The sequence below is a fragment of the Perissodus microlepis genome, chromosome 12 (assembly GCF_051167445.1).
Source record: "Perissodus microlepis isolate ML-2025 ecotype Zambia chromosome 12, ASM5116744v1, whole genome shotgun sequence".
NCBI classification, from domain to species: Eukaryota; Metazoa; Chordata; class Actinopteri; order Cichliformes; family Cichlidae; genus Perissodus; species Perissodus microlepis.
The window spans coordinates 22,866,243-22,881,201 of record NC_140472.1 but is presented as its reverse complement, the minus strand read 5'-3'; the positions used below and the strand labels follow the sequence as shown (position 1 = coordinate 22,881,201).

General features: G+C 41.1%; 1 protein-coding gene across 1 annotated transcript in view; it reads left to right on the top strand.

Moving 5' to 3' along the window:
• Positions 1–7,361: 7,361 nt before the first annotated feature.
• pde4d (phosphodiesterase 4D, cAMP-specific) overlaps positions 7,362–14,959 on the top strand; it is a 211,326-nt gene continuing 203,728 nt past the window's right edge. The window contains exon 1 of the mRNA XM_084947255.1: positions 7,362–7,492. The gene's annotated coding sequence lies outside the window, so the exon portion shown is untranslated. The remainder of the gene's footprint in view (positions 7,493–14,959) is intronic.

The window sequence follows — 14,959 nt, the reverse complement described above, 5'->3', positions numbered from 1 at the left end:
TATGTATAGACACTGGTTCCTCCTGTGATTTGGGTGCCTTTTTAATGATTTAATAGTTCATAGGTCAGTGTTAACAAAAAAACATTCCTCTGAAAATGGTCAGGTACAAAGCCTGGACTGAAAATAAGTGAAAAAGCAACTGATGTCCAAAGAAAAACTTCGAAATACCATTAAAAAGCCTAAGGAACTATTGCTCAAGACCGCTTTAAAAATCCAACAGAGTCCAATTCCTTGGATGCTAAAAATAAAAAAGTAAAGGGTGACTTAAGATTGTATTTTTAACATTTTACTCAGATCCTTGCTTGTGCCTCTGTGTGAGTCCATGCAGGATAACAAACTGTGCTGGGTGAAGGACTCAGTTCTATAAACTGTGTTTCTAAAACAGGAACAGATTTGTTTTCTTCCGCTAACTGACCAAAAAAAAAGATATTAATGTGCTGCAGCTCAAATTATGGCTGCACTTCAAAAAGAATTCATTCAGTATCTCAATCCAGCCTGTCAGATTTTTAAGAAGCAAACTATGGATGGAAAAAAATAAAGTCTGCTGTGCTTCCCACAAATATGTTTAAAACTGTGGCATACGAGTACTGAAACGACCCGGTTGAATGGAGAAAATGAGGAAAAAGCAGCAGGACAGACCGACGCTGGAAGGCCATGCATGATTGCTCTGCTCTGTGACGATTTCCAACAACCCCTGTCTGTCTCCAAGCCACCCTCACAGGTCCTTCCCTGGTTTCAGTGTAGGAGACGCTGTGATAGAGGATGACTATGTGAAATGGCTTATCACTGGAAATATGTGAAAAAGAAATAAAATAAATCAAGCGTGAGTTATTCCCGTCTTTCACTGCAAGATACATGCACGAACAATTCAAATTGTTAATTGGTTTAATTAGTGTTGTCATGTTTACTGTTGCATTGAAACACTCATACTCGTATTTTCTTAATGAGGAACAACAGAAGTGGAAAAAATAGAATCAGATGTATGGATATTGTCGGCTACGGCCGTCTCTGCATTTTAAACATTAGGAATAACACAAACAAAATCCTGATATGCCCAATTAAACGGACATAACTGTCAGTTAGGTCTGATAATGGAAATAAGCACTCTTCCCAACAACAGTTTTTGTGCTACAGTGGTTTAATATATGAGTTCCAGAAGTTCTAATTGCATCTGTGCAGTGCCACTTATTTTAATAGTATTACATTTTAAATGGATCGTTGAATATGCTATTACAGTCCATCGGTTTGTAGCATTTCTGTCCCTGTTAATCACATTGATGTACAGTAGGCCTAAGCAATACATATTAACTAAGTAGTTCCGATGTTATAAAATATTTGTGAAGACTGATTTTAGAAATTAGATTAGCGCATTACTTCTGTCTTGAAGGCATAGTGTGTTTTTCCTTTACTGGGCTCTTACAGTCCTGATGAGGACACACAAACTCTGAATAGTTTAACCATTATTATTTTTTAAAGATGCATCCATGCAACATTTTCCACCACTTTTCCTGGTCATCTTTTCTGGGTGCAGCAGTCTAAGCAGAGGCACCGATGCCTTCCTCTCCCCAGCCACCACCTCCAGCTATTCTGGGTGGATACCAAGGTGCTCCCATGGCAGCAGAGAGGCATAATCTCTCCAGCACATTACAGGTTAGTGCCAGGGTCTCATCCCAATTGGACATGCCTGAAACACCTCACCTAAGAGGTGTCCAAGAAGCATCCTAATCAGGATTTCTGCACATCGTTGGAGTACGTGAAAACATGAAGTCAAATAAATATATAAGAACTAAGTGGGTCTGAGCAAGTTTGAGAAGAAAGATTAAGAGATATCTAAAACGACTGAGAAATGCTTAAAGATAAAGATAAAGATAACTCTTTATTTTTTTATTTAAATGATCAAAAGAGATAAATAATAGTGAAAAGGTGAATGGCTACTACGGATACTACTTATACAGAGAAATTCACATTAACTACTTAAATTCAGAGTCCAGCCAGAACCTCATAGATCCGAACCTGAAATTCAGATATTCTTGCCTAAACAGTGTCATAGATGTTGCAGGATAGCGATTTAACTGCAAAACCTCACAGGCGGTGAGCAAGCTGGCTTTTATATATAAATATACAACCAGAACACCAGCTGGCAACCAGTTGAGTCAAGTCTCCTACTGCAAAGTGGGTGTGTCCACTCGTTGTGCAGACTGATTGCAACTGATTGCAATTTCTTGGCAATCTGTCTGAGAGTGACGTCAGTCTGAACTGCACCCACATCTGTTTGGAGACAGGTTGCGGAAAAATTGAATGCAGCCGGCAACCACCGATTTTTTTCTTGTTGCAAGAAGGTTGGTATCCTTTTTTTGCTCTGTTGTGAGTTCAGCCATCAAATAAGGTCACGTAGAAGTAGCCAAAAACCTTATAAACAGCTACAATTCAGAAATGTTAAGCTGTAAGTTCTCCAGTTTCAAATAAATTCAGCTGACCTCATATGAACATGAGGTGATTTGAGAAGAAGGAGTTTTGAAACCACCCGGCGTGGCTGTGGGGGATATATCCATGTACATAAAAGATGGAGACAGCCACCTTGGATGACACAATGTGGTCCTGCCCACTGCGGTGGTGACTGTCAGGAGAATAACTAGACTTTTATAAAGGCAGAGACTGTAATGGTAACTGTTTTCTTTGTGGGCTCTATAATTCACCAGATCAGGATGCTTCCAGGCATCATGTGGAACAGCAACAAGATCTGAGCATGTCTGTTTTTTTAATACTAGTCCTGACCACTGTTTGGAAAACATAAAACCTGTCTTCTTCAGGAGTGACAGCACCTTGGAAACTTTCCAGAGGACAACAATGAACAAATAAAAAAAAAATCGTGGCTGTATCGGGGAGAACAGACGCTGCTGGAGGGGAGGAGTGACCAGAGAAAGAACAAGAGGATGAACAGAAGAGATGAGGCAAAAAAAAAGCCACTCTTTGACATAAACTTCTGTGACACGAGAAGTTTATGCGCAGTGCAGTTTAATGAAGGTGAATCAAACCGAGTGATGTGACCGGGACAAATGTGTGTGCTTGTGCGTGCTTGTGTGTCTACTGCTGGGTCTGTCAGCTGAGAGCAGATGGTTCTCTGTCAGTTATTAGTGTTTTGGGTTTTTTTTGTTTTTTTTTACTAATTACAACATAATCTTCTCTGCCCCCTTTTCTCATCATCCTACGCTCCCTTTAGGCCAAAGATAGGTACGATTTGGCTGATCAAAATTTAAATAACAGATATAAATGTGCTCCCACCTTTACAGGTTTCATTTGTAATGTTTTCAAACTGATATGCTCATTAAAAATGAAGCCTGGTGGGGGGGAGGTTTGTAACTGACGGAGCTGACAGAGGTGATGCTCTACAGGAAGACGTGGTTTTCGACACCTTGTAATCACGTTATGTTTTTAACGTCACTCACCGCAAAGATAATCTGCCGCGATGAGCTGTCTCTTCAAAGCCAAACACTACGTTTATTTATGTCCGGATCCTTTGTTACTCATCTTTGTCCAAGAATTGGAGAAAAATGACAGCTGAAATCATGGAATGATCTCATGCTTGCTTTTAGGAAAACACTGGAACACAGTGTTTACTTTCTTTACTTTCCTCCGTGTGTTTGTCCCTTTGGGAACTTTTTATTTTTATTTTTTACACAGTACTGAGTCTCCATAACTCACACCATGAAGAGCACCTTTCCCCTACAGAGATGGTTCCTGTCAACAGCTTTTGCGATACTTCTCCGTTCACTGCAGTGGAACAAATGTGGTGCGTTTTGGCGAGGGGGATGTTATGCAGTTATGTATCTACCCAGCAGCGGTGTATTACCCATCCCAAAGCAGACTTATCGATTGCCGTTTTGTCTTTCAATAAGGCTTCTGCAGACGGAGTCCGGCACACTGTGTGTGTGTTTGTCAGCTGCTTCCTCTGTGCTTGTAAACCTGTCATGTCTGCTCAGGGAGAGGCAGCAGAGAATGGGTGCTTTTTTCCCAGTTTCTCATGTCTTCAAGGAATTCCCGCTCTTTGGCTTTTACAGGTTAAACTCAAAACAATTTCCCTTTCCTCCGACAAATTGCATTTGTAAATTTGTGTTCATTTCCTGCAGTTTACTCTGTGTATGATGTTTTGATGCCACAATGCAAAAGAAGAATAAAATGTTCACCCTTTGCACAGTATTAGCATAACCCTTCCACTCCTGTGAGTTTGACAAACCTTGGGGCCAGACAGCTTTGTGTAGTAGGACTCTGCTTTCTTTGCTGAAGCCCAACCTGAATGCCTGGCTGTTCTCTGAGGGCTTGCCAGCTCTTCTGCATGTATCCCTGCCTGCCTTTTTGCATGCTTGTCATAAAACTGAACCACCATTGTGATATTTACCACAAAGTTACTCCCGAAAGACAATTTTACTTTTAAGGTATTACCTAAAAATGCAATGCAAACACCAGAATAAGCTGCAGCTAAGAAAAAAAGAAAGAAGAAAAAACAGTTCACATAACTGGTATAACAAAACAGAAATCCACTGAGAAGGTTAAACAGAGGAAAGGGGGGGAAATACATAAACTGACACTGGGAGTGACACTGTTATACACACACGACCGATTGGACACAGGTGATAACAGTTGAACACAATGAACCTGCTAAGGGTGGGGTAGATGGCCACAAAGGAAGGAAATCAAAGGATGCAACATAACAAGAGACAAACCAGGAAAACTACGACTAAAATACAGGGCGGGAAAAACCACAGGGACACAGAATACAAATTTTAAACAAAGGAAGGCAAAGTTGAGCAACACAGGAAACAAGGAAATAGGAGGAAATATGAACATGGAGAAACACGAGAAGGAATACGAGTTCATATCTACTCAACAGTATGGATAAATAAAAGTATCATCACCAACTTTGTTGCTTACAGCTTGCTAGTGACGTGTTGATCTCCCCTTTTGCCTACAGAACTGCTTTAATTCTCTATGCCACAGATTCAACAAGGTACTGGAAACAAGTTAGCGTTGCACAGTTGCAGATTTTGAGATCTGGTCACCTTGGAGGCCATTTGGGTACAGTGAACACTCAGTTTGAGTTTGAGATGATTTGAGCTCTGTGCTGTGTTATCCTGCTGGAAGCAGCCATTAGAAGATGGTTACACTGTGGTCATCCTCTGTCTCTCTTCCACAGCATGTCTTCTATCCTGTCTTCCTTCTCTCACCCCAACCGGTTGCAGCAGATGGCCCCGCCCCTCCCTGAGCCTGGTTCTGCCAGAGGTTTCTTCCTGTTAAAAGGGAGTTTTTCCTTCCCACTGTCGCCAAAGTGCTTGCTCATAGGGGGTCATATGATTGTTGGTTTTTTCTCTGTATCTATGAAGCGCCTTGAGGCGACTTTTGTTGTGATTTGGCGCTATATAAATAAAACTGAATTGAATTGAATAAAAAGATGGACATGTTTCATGTTGTTTACACCAAATGCTGATCCCACATTCCAAATGTCACAATAGAAACTGAGACTCATCAGACTGGGCAACATTTTTCTTTCCAAATGTTCTGTACTTCTGTCTTATAGACTATAGCCTCAGTGTCCAAAGGTGGATTATCATTTGTTCCTATCAGCTCAAAGCTGTCTGGCCATTCTCCTCTGATTTCTGGCATCAACAGAAATCTGGCACTCACCTAATATATTTTTCTTTTTTCCTGATCGTTCTCTAAACTCTAGAGACGGTTGAATGAGAAAATCCAAGTAGATAAGCAGTTTCTGAAATATTCAATCCAGCCCGTCTGTTACCAACAACCACGACACCTTCAAAGTCACTTAAATCCCTTTCTTCTTCATTCTGGTGCTTTGATCTCTAGCAGGTTGTCCTGATCATGTCTACATGCCTAAATGCATGTTATTGCTTGATTAGATGTTTGCATTGATGAGCCGGTGTACCCAGTAAAGTGTATGCACTCTATGGCCAGAGTTACACTAAAGGAAAATCTGTCTATAGACATAAAGATCATATGTCAATAGAGAGTCTTAATAGGCATCAAACAAACTGTAGCTTTTAATCATTAATAAAGTCATATCCTCATTTATGAACACAGGCTCGAAGGTGAAACCTGTTTAACCTCAAATAAAAGACTGTGTTTGAAAATGTGTTTTAATATGCATGACTTTCATATGTAATACCATTTTGTTTATGATTTTACTTTTTCTTCCTCTTTTCCATTATTTTCCTGGAATTGCATTTTTTTTTTTTTTGGGAAATTGAAAAATAAATAAATAAAGTACTTTCATCTTGCGCCTGAGATGGATGAGACGGGCTGAAAACGCAGTTTGATTCAAATATCATCGTTATTATTTACCCTGTGAAAAAGGACTCTCTGCTACTGCTGCTCATGCTTTTGCCCGAAGACTTGCTGGAGTAAAAGCAACCCGACTAATTCCACCTCTTGACTGAGGTGAGAATCCCTCTTGACCAAACACCATGGCTCCAGCCCCTCGGGAGCAAAAAGAAAGAGGTCTGAGTGTGCATGTTATCAAGTGAGTTGTTATCAGTACCACTGATAGCTAGAGAGGCTTCCGTGGTATACAAGCAGAGCAGATGCTCACTGGCCCTGGAACACAAGCCATATCTGTCCGTGTGTTGTTGGGAGCATTTGCAATTCATGTCTTTCGGAGCATGCTATATTCCCTCTGGCCACTGAAGCAATAGGGTGTCACATCATCTGTAGAACTGCAGCTATGTAGTAAAACATGTCAAACACGATTCAGTCTTCGTCGCTGTTTGCGTCACAGTCCTTATTTTCATGTGAACAGATGCTAAAAAGATAAGCAGATAATCTAGCGTGAGGATGGAGTGACCCGTCAACCCCATCATAATTCTTTTATTACAATCCATGTAATAATTAAACATGTCAGCGCCTGAGCTAAGTTTAAAAAGACGGAGCAGGATTGTACTATTTTAAACTAATAATCCATGCTGATAAATCACCCTTTAAAAAAAGGGAAAAGCATCCTGACAGATTAAAACCAACCACTATAATTAATCTCTGGCTTCTTTATCTGTCCACTTGTTCGCCGCTCTTTCGTAATGGAAATCTTCCCCACCGCTGCTATATTCTTATTCTCTCACACTGTAAATACTACAGTAATTCCTCTTACTCTGTCATACTCCACAACTATCAGTTTGTCCACAATCATGAGAAGCTTCAGCAGCAGGAGGAAGAGGATGGGGGCGGGGAGGGCCGGAGAATGAGACGCACGCCATTGGCCAAGAGTCAGAAAGAACTTTAACAGGATTGGCTGTAAGCCTGGGAGCTGGCAACAGAGTTCCCTCCTTATTCCAGAGAACATAAGTGAGCAGTGGAGTGGGACTTGCGGTGTGTGAGATGCACACAAGACACTTTTGTTTGTTTTTGATCTTTCATTTGGACTCAGAGAGGAAACAGAAGATTAGAGGACAAATAATCTCTTTCTGGAACTTTCCGAGAAGGATTTAAAGTAAGTTCTGACATTGCCCTCCCTTTTCTGTCTGTCACTCCTCTGTATTGATAACAGCAGCTGTAGGACAGTGGCTTATCTTTCTATGGACTTGGCAGTGGAGCTAAAGTCACACACGTGCGATTGTAATATGACATCAGAGCAAATACTGATACAGTGTGACAGCGGTTATAGTAAACACTCACACCATCATCACCAGCTCATCACTACAGCTAATCAAATACTAGAAGACATCTGCATGTGTGTGCAAGTAAGTGCGTGCGGTTGGTTTATGTGTAAAAACAAGCACATGCGCTGGACTTAGATTCAGTGTGTTGGAAGGATGCATAGAAATCAGGCTTGTGCTTTAGGGGAGGGACCGGTGCAGTGCGACTTCACAGTCACCAACCTCATCAGCAAACTTGTCACTGCAATGCTTCGCATTGACAGAGGAGCTCAAGGACTCCCCTCCCAAAATCTCCTGGTGTGACTTTCAGGCTGCGGGGTGGTTGTGGCGGTAGTCGGCTATAAATAGGCCTGCTCCAAATTGTGCTGCAGTCACACATAAATTCAGAGTGGGGGAAGAAAGAACACAGTCATTGCTTCTTCTTCTTCTTTTTTTGTTAGATTTTTTGTTTAGGAAAACTTTGTTCCTTCCAGAATATGATTGATAATACACACTGCAGGATAACCTGTTACCCATCTTTCATCTCTTTATCACAACAGCAACAGCCTTATGAATGGGAAAAGAAGGAGAGGAAGGCAAACAAACAGTGTTTCCTGGGAGTCTGTCTCCCAGTGTGGACTGACTCAGTTAATGCTCAGGGTGTGAAAAGTGTCAGTTAGTAATGTTAAACTGTCACATGCTTTGCTCTCTTGATTTCCATAGACGTGATTATCAAATTTCCAGTCAAACCAGCTCGCCAGATTGTTAAACAGGCGTGTTAGAGCCCATACAAGAAGCTGGGCTTTGTCTTGGGATAATGTGTGCTCGCTTGTGTGAACACAGGAAAAGTTTCAAAAGTTAGATCATATTCACACAGCGTTACACTTTCATTGGATCCAGGAGGCTTTAATGCGGCTCCAGATGACCAGCTAACAAACATGTGGACCTGTTTATGTGTTGCTCCTCACAGATGGAGACTGTGATTCATGACATGACCGTGACCATTGTTGTGATGTCACGGTGACTCTTCAGCACACCTTATTTGTGAAGCCAGTTAAAAGTTGTGGAAATGATGACACTTTTTGTCTCCTTTGTAGTTTCTAAGTGGTGCGATTTTTAATACCTTCCTGTCTGTTTAAGCTCCTTGTTTTTATCGTGCTGAACACAGTGAGCCCTGTGTTGTACCTGACCTCTACTATGCAAATATAGTAGAGTGCCGCACTCCACCTCCACATGGATTAATCAGCGAGATGCAAGCGACACACTAAGCCCATTGTTTCACCTGTGCAGCACCTGAGTGCGTCGATAGTGGCTGAAACTGCAAGCTTAGACTCTGACCTACATGAAGGAGTGTTTGTGCTCTTTTCCACTTTGCAGAGATCAGAACAAGTCAGATTAGGATGAATAATGAATAACTGTGCTCACTAGACAATGACTGCGTTAAAACCACCAACATGAAAATGTTTAATCTTACGAGCCTCTTTCTTTATCCCTGGTGTTATGTTGAGCTGGGTCTCTTTTCTGAATGAGTGCTGCTGCTGCCCAGTGTGAATGCAGAGTAATGAGCTTGGCTCAGTGCACTGTGTGTGTAGTGTGCAGGGACAAGAGGCATCTGCACTGCTGCTGATGTCTTTTGTATCAGTCTTGTAATGAAGGTCTCTGCAGGTGTTGGCGAACTGTCCGCACACACTGCATGTGGACAGCCGTGATGATGCTTAAGACCTTAACTTAGAGAGACAATGTCAACTCCAGTGTTTATCAGACTTTGTTGTTCTCGGATGGCTCAATTAGCATGAGAGGCTTTGAGTTAAATAGCGATGTAAGTCTTGTGAGTTTTCAGAAGTGAGGGGTCAGGGGTCAAGCAATAGCGGAGTACCGCAGTGTTTGTGCCAGTAAAGTCAAATGTCACAGGCTTCCCTGAGCCATTCTTGGCTGTTTATGAGTGGGAGTTAATGGAAAATTATATCATTTGCTTCCCAAAGCATATTCATTATTGTAATAATGGCAGTGTTTATTTTCTTCTGTTCTACTTGCAAGTAAGAGCATGCTAAAGTCCTCCAAAGCTCTCAAGCAAAAGCACTGCAATATGCATACGTACTCGCTGACACGCACACGCACAAGAACATATAAGCAGGCAAAGCCAACAGCATTTAAGTGCCTTTTTATTGGAAACTGTTTTCTCATAACCATAAGCAGGAAAATCTCTGTGTACTCTGGATGTTAGGAGTCATTTTGGGACTATCCATTTTTTTTTGCGGAGCTTGCAGATAGTTAAAATCAGGTCATGATCTCTCGCCTTAGTTGTGAGATCACCAGCAAAAAAATAAACTCTCAGCAATTAATGTTACATCTGTTTTCCATTTCAAGGTGACATGACACACGCTTTTTGAGTCATGAATTGTTTGCTGCTTATTCAGAGGGTGTTTCTCTGACTCCAGATGTTTGGCAACATTGTAGCGATTCCAGTACAAAGCGCGCTGTCTGATATTAAGTCCAAGGACAAATGTGACATGTAATAACGATATCCCTTGGCGTGTAAAGACTTAGACAGACACGTGTTTAACAGTGTAGACAGAAACTTACAAGAAGATCGATTCTCCACCATTCGACCTCAATGAAGCTAATAAAAAAACCACGAGCATTCAGCACAGCTGGAAAGCACCAAAAGAACTGCAACATAAAGTCTTACTAATAAACCACACTGTAATGACCAGCAGTAGGGCAGATTTAGTCTTTAATTGAAGTCATGTACACAGACATAAGCAGATGACATTTCTTAAGGATCTCTGCCTCTGCAGCTTTTGTGTGTGATGACTTTGCTGCGTTAAACAGGAAGAATGACCTTTGAGGGACACGAGAGAGGAGAAGAAGAGAGAAGCATCTGGGGCCTGCAGCTTACTTGTACTTCCCTTTCCCTTTGTCACTCTGGAAGTCCTGCCATTGTGCTTGTTGGCTTTTTTTTTTTTTAAATAAAGTTTAAGAGCTTAAACTACTTTTATAGAAACACAACTAGGGATTTGGGAACTGCCCAGGGACTTAATTGTGGAGAGAATGGGGGTGGTGGGGGTTGGATGGGCTTGATAATGTCTCTAGAGGGTGGTGGTATGTGCTCGTTATGTTTTGGTCATCTCCTTCACAGCACATCCCCGTGCTTTATTTAACAAATACAAAATACTTTGTTTTCCTGAACCTCGGAAAACTTTCCGTAAACAAATGTTGACATTTTCCAGTGTTTGGACTGGGTCACAGCGATGCTGCTCCCGGTCCAGGAGACCAGAAAGGCTTTGTGCTACTGGAGACTTGAATAGTGTTTTCTTTGAAACTCGACTCGTTTTTTGTTGTTATTCCACATTGGGTTGCTGTGTCACACACAGACACACACATACACAGAGAGTCTACGTCCAAGATTAACAGCGAAACGAGAGCGTTCAGCATTTAATGATCGTTCCAGTCCCACCACAACGTCTCCAGCACAGTCAAACAACTGGATTGAGTTCCACTGTAACATGTCAAATCGTTTCTCACTGAGAACTGATTGCACTGCTTGGAGTGAGCACAACCCACAGAGTAATTGGAGTTAAGTGCCTTTGACAGCTAGTGTTTGTACAAGGAAGGGATGAATAAACATCAAGGGTGGCAAATGGATTACTTGACTTTTTTTTTGTCTGGCAAGAAAACACAAAATGACCCCCTTTAGCTCATGATAACTAGCCTCCACCCACAGCTACATTATATCTAGTATATGAGCAGCTTATCAGTAGAGATGGCCTGCCAGTTGGCTAGCGAGTTTATAATTGGTCATTTGGTCAGGTGTTGTGGAGTATTTGTGAGGTCATGACCCTGATAGAAATCCTGCTTGGTCCAGGACGTTATGAACAGAGTGATATCTGCTTGCCACGATTTGCTTATCCTGCTGCAGCATTTAGCACTGTCTTCACTAAGCACAGCTGTCTATTTAAACTGGCTAAGCTCCGCCAAACTGTGTTGGGAACAGTCCAATCATGTTGCAGGACAGAGTAATCCTGTTTTCACTGAGTTCATACGGTTGGTGCGTTGAATTCTGCCTCTCCTGCATTAACAGCATGGTATGCTACAATAACACTTGTTATCCAACATTTTCCCACCCATGGAACTTTGGGAATAATGCCCCATGCATTCATGAACTCTCAAGTAGCCTGCCTCTTCAGAAGAAAAGTGACAGGAAATAACACAAGTGTTAGATTTTCAGGTTTTGCAAAGTTATAAAAAATTCAGAGATAAATTGCGTGTGTGTTGTTTGCTGGTTTCTACTTTTAAACTGTCCATATAAACATTCATCCAATATTTACATTTGTACTTATTATATATGTTTATCGTTGTAATGGTTGAGTTAAAATGTTTGCTCTGCAGATGGCTTTGCTTTAGGCTTATGTAAGATCATCTATAACTGTTCAGTATTGACATTCATAAAAACTCTTACCATCCATGAGAATATAATTTGTCTTTGGGCGTGGCTTATGGGTAACTAAACAAAACAGAGAGAAAATGAGGCTTTCTCCCCCAAGGCTCTTTCCTTATTCTGGGGAGTGCTTCCTGTTGATACAGCAGGCTGGGGTCAGCAGTGAAGGTAATCTTGTAATTTCTCTGAGGCCATTCGCATCGCTAGGATCTTCCTGTTATATTAGCTTCTTGGGAACTATAACTTGCGTCACAATGATGCATTTTCCTCACTAATCATGTGGAGAATGTTTCCACGTAGAAGTGAAAGGTTAATGTGACAGCTTTCTTCTTCTGTTTCGCATCATCGTGACATCCAGTGGGCTGAGCTTTTTGATTTATGTTGCTGTTGACGTGCTCATTGCAAATATGTGTATTAATATCCATCTATCTGATGTGATGTCACAAGTGGTGGCTGACTTGTCCAACAGGGGTTTTTGTTAGGTTAAACGGAGAAAAAAACATTTATCTGTTTTGTTAGTGACATGTGTTAGCCAGCTGAAGCACAGAAGAAGGATTTATGCACTCAGATCACTCGATCTCACTTTGTAGAGCACTGGGAAATATTTACTGGAGATGAAAAAGTAGACTTCTCTGCTCTGTACTGAACTCAGTGTCAACTATACGGACAAAAGCATTGGGCCAGACCTCTTAATCTTTGAAATCAGGTGTTTTCATTTCCATTGCTGCAGGTGTATAAAATCAAGCACCCAACAATGCAGTATGCAGTATAGTTATTTTATAGAGCTCACCTAATTTGAGTGTGGTACTGTAATAGGAAGCCACAGCCGCAACAAGTCAGATTATGAAAGTCTTTGCACAATCTATATATGACCTCGGCAAGTGGGTGATGTTGTTGGGAGCATTAATACTTGTGCATTATAATACATTGTATGTTAATTAGCTTGTGGTTGTGTCCTGCTGTTTTTTTTATATGGATACAAACTGATTAGAAGCTGGGACTTTATTTTCTGCCTGTGTCCCCAACCTTTGTTGTCATCAGCTTTTTTCAGAGCCATCTTCATATATCGTCTCGTGCCCATTCTGATTTTGAACTCTTGGTGATATCTGTTAGTTCTTTTATCTAGGCTGTTATTAAAATCCTTTATATTGAGGCAATGATTTTTATGCTGTCATTGATAAATCTGTGGTGAAAAAGTAGCTGGAAGTGCACAGGAGGAGTCAACAGTACTGAACAGGCCACTCACAGTAGTTTTACAGACTGTGCCAATGCGATGTATAGTTTGGGGAGGTGCACATTAGCCGTAGGTTACATTGTAAAGTTTCAGTGGGGTTACTTACAGCGTGTAAACGCCTTGTAATGTAGGTGTAGGCAGTCCAGTACTTAACTTAGTGTGTTTTGAGTTACATATTTTTATTGCAAGGGTACCGAGGAACTCAATGTGGTACTCATGTATGCAACATACAGCAAGCTACTCACTTAACCCTCATTTACTCTGGTGAGTGAGTAATTGGATCAGAAAATGCCAGCTATCAGCTCTGTCACAGATAATCAACTCATGTGAAACTTCTTCTTCCCATGTGGCTGGCTAAAACAGGAGGGTATTCACTAATCTGTTCTCTCTTTCTCCCTCTATGGTGGAGGGAGGCTGGAGCATATTTCAGCTAATTTTGGACATGAGACAGAGTAGACCTTGGACAGATTCATTCTCAGATCCTCACCTACAGGACATTTAGAAACGCTAACATAATATAGAGGTCTCCGGATGCAGTTGAAACCCACGAACAGGTCAACACCACAGTCCTTACTTTCTTAATCAAGTTGGGAATCACTCAGTAAGTCACAGTCTTGCTAGCACAGTGCAATAGTAAAGCCCCAATAAAACTCTCCATCATTTACAGATATCTGTATGAATCATCGCACTCGTATCTATCCTCATCCTATCCTTATTCTAATAGTCCCTCACACAGATATGAGATTGCACTAAAATGAAATGTTCCTATTCGAACAACACAGACTCTCATGCAAAGTAAAAAACGACATTGTTTATCGGCAGTTTTTCTCTTGGTTCAAATGCTTTCTGTCCTAAAATGTCACTCATGCTTTGCTTTCTCACTCCCACTTTCCTTTCTTTCCCCACCATATTTGGTGGAACAGGGTTTAATGCCATGAGACCGTTTAAGGATGCTGGATCACAGGTCTCAGAGAGACCTAAATGAATTTCACATCTCATAACATGTTGTCTTATAGCATAAAGGTGGGTCACTTATGTAGTCGCAGAGTTTTGAACAGTGAGTTGTGCCAAAAAGTATTCACATAATGCTTTGATGCCTGCAGAGGTCAGGCCAGGTGTTTATGACATGTCTATGAAAATGAGCTTTTCTAACTCTTCTGGTCTTGTGTATCTGTACGATTAGCTTGCTATGCCCCTTTTAAATGGTTAAAAAGAGAATTCAGGGGATTGTGATCAGTCTCTTGTCCTGTTTCACTTTGAAACACCGAAAATGACTTACAGTGTTAATTAATGGCAAATGTTTTCTCTTGATGAACCAGTTGTGTAAGCATATCTGCTGGAAAGTATTTGGGTTTATAGCTTGACCGTTATTACGTAGACAATATGGCAACATTTCTCTGTGGTTTTTGGTGCTGCTTCAAATTGGCAAATCTGATTATCACGGGAGGTTTGTTGGAAAAAAAAAATATGAGCCCTGCTCTGTATTTCTGCCACTGGAAATGTTTTTATAAAAATAAGATTACAGATATGTAATCAGCTTTCTGGCTCTCCTGATATAATCCGAGGCTAGACTAAGCCTCAGAGGGTGGGTCTTCTTTACATAACATGACAAGAAATCAGAAACACGAAATCATAGCGGAGCAGCAGAAT